Source organism: Sinocyclocheilus grahami, unplaced genomic scaffold (assembly GCF_001515645.1).
Source record: "Sinocyclocheilus grahami isolate Dianchi unplaced genomic scaffold, SAMN03320097.WGS_v1.1 scaffold1005.1, whole genome shotgun sequence".
Classification (NCBI taxonomy): Eukaryota; Metazoa; Chordata; class Actinopteri; order Cypriniformes; family Cyprinidae; genus Sinocyclocheilus; species Sinocyclocheilus grahami.
In genome coordinates this window covers 106309-109122 of record NW_015506184.1, presented here as the reverse complement: position 1 = coordinate 109122, position 2814 = coordinate 106309, and positions in this window count along the sequence as shown.

Genomic DNA, 2814 nt, shown 5'->3' with positions numbered 1-2814 from the left:
CCTAAATATTATGATATCTAATCGATTACATTCATTGAAATAAATAAATAATTTTACTCCCCATAAATAACACCCAATTGTGTGAACTTCGGCTCGAAAGGAGTAACAGCACAATCATAGGCGGAGTTTCACTTTTATGCGTGGGGGGGCACCCACTGGCAGACGAGCCACGAGCACTTTTTTATATGTTCTACATTTCATGCATTTATGCAACACATATTCTACATTAAAAAAACATACCTAATGCAGAAAAGATAGATATATGATATACTCTTTTTCCGAATTGCGCAGATGACCACAATCTTCCTTTCATCTCTTCTGATAAATTTTCAGTCAAATCGTTTTCTGTGAGCTAGATCAGAGCTAGAGCCCTGCATTTCAGCCCGGGCCCGAAGGACCCCGACTTTTTTACGCCCCTCGGGCTGGGCTTCGGGACCATTTTCACGTCATAGTTCAGACGCAGGCAGGGCCTCGGGCCTGTTTTAGGCTTCTCATTATTTTTAGATTTTAGACCCATCAATTTGTGATGAAAAAAGATTGCCGCGCTGGAGGAAACAACACGAGACTGTCAAGAGCGGCTCGGCGGTGTTTAATGTCCAGCAGTAGCAGCATGCTTGCCGTCAGCGCAGCGTTCAAATGCACGCAATATGTTTCTTATTCAAAGCAAAAGTAATTACAAAGCATCGGCAAAAGTAATTACCATAAATGTGTCAGGGGGAAACAGAAATGAGATATTTTAATTATTTACTAATAAACTAGTGTTTTCTGAGTCGGTGTCGCAAAGATGAAGTTGTCGATCCTGACTCGCCATCTCCTCATTCCTCATTAGACGCGCCTTCTTTACTCAAAGAAGTGCATCTTTACGGATCATAATTAAAGAGTTTTTGTTTTTGATTTTGTTTTATTTCGTTAAGTAGTAATTTAAAGCTTTCTATAGATATGTTTATCATGTCTGTGAGGCAAGTATTCGCTGAGTTTCGGTTCATTTTTGTGAAGGGCTCCTGTTCAAGACGAGTCGGCAGAAAGCGCATCATGTTTGTTTTCTTTATTTTATAAAAGCACAACGTTTTGTTGATATTGTGAGTGCACACCTAGTAGACCCTTTACAGTTACGAATGATGTATTACTCTTACCTTTATGAGCAAAAATTATGGTGTCCACTGAAAAAAAATGCAAGTGATCGTGCTGGTGTCTCTATGTCCTGCAAAGCGCGCTTCAGCTTCCACTCTCTGCGCAAACTATTGGATACAGCGCACATTTATCTTGGTTTAACGTCTAAACATTGTGATATGCTTGAACTGTTTTATATCTATAGATTTTATTTTAGTCAAGTCGTGATGATTTGAGAAGGCTAAATTGATCAAACATATGCTCACTGTCTGACGCTGGCCGCTTGGTCGTTACTTAAATGCGTAAAGTTAATTAGGCTATGTGAGTACCGCTCATGTCTGAAAATAATATATGAAAAACTAAATTATTTTACATACAAAATTAGGCTATAGCTTATATTTATTTAGTACATTTTTAAATTAATGTAAAAACTAAAATGAATTGTAAAACTGAAAGTATTTTTTAAAAATTGTGTTCAGCACGGTGGGCCGCATTTGAATTCGTGAACCACTGAGATAGATAGATAGATAGATAGATAGATAGATAGATAGATAGATAGATAGATAGATAGAAATAGTCAGATGATAGATAGATAGATAGATAGATAGATAGATGAGTTTTAATGAGTTTGAATGGTTTAGAAATAGTACATAGAAAGGAAGTCTGATTGAGTCTAATGGGCTTCAGTGGGTTTAGATTTGAATTTTGACATTTTGGCGGAATGTTCAGATGAGCAGAGACTTTTCAATGCAAGTCTATGGGATTTTTATGATTTTTAATCAGAATTTTTATGAAAACCGTAAGTCCGGTCAGTTAGAAAAGATATAGCACACTCGGTCAGATCAGTTGGGCTGAGTTTGGAGTCTGTAGAGTTAAAGCTTTAGGAGGAGTAGCAGTAAGAAATTTTAGTCTCAGAAAAGAATAATAATAATAAGTTTAAGACGGATTTCAGTAAGTTGGCTTTCTCAAGCCAACTTAACTAGATAAAAAAGTTCGTCAAGACAAACTTTAAGTTGGCTTGAGAAAGCCGGAACATAGATAGATAGATAGATAGAAAGATAGATAGAAATAGTCAGATGATAGATAGATAGATAGGTCAATGGCAGCGCAATCGCAAATTGAAATGTTCAAATCACACTAGTGTGACCGTACTCTGCACGGACAAACCAAGTGATCACAACATTGATCACACACGTCAAAGGTTGAGGAATGAAACAGACAAATCATTGTCATTTAGGAATAGAATCACATTGGTGTTTGAATCGTGTTCGCAATCTTTAATGATCTATTAAATTAAAGTGCTTTGTCATGTTGGTGGTGACACCTCTCTTGCAACATGTTTAGCTGTCACAGATATTATATTTAGCTTTTTTGGCTTCTGATCGCAAATGTAGCCAAACTTTGGAGCGCTTAGATTAGCGAGCAAGATCCTGGCAGATCGCTAGGTCCGGTCCTCACAGATGAAGAAAAGAAAAAGCGCATTGGAATCGATTGGCGGAATCGAAATTTTAATTTGACAACAAGTATCCAATTCCTGACCTTAAGTATCCGATTCTGGAATTGGAATCGATTTTCGATTCCCAACCTTAATCATGACATGGCAGGCAAGGAAGATGGAGCAGGAGATGTTTGCAGGATCTAATTGTAGACATTTTACTTCTTTAATAAACAAAAACAAAGTAGGTAATCCCACAAGGAACAAAC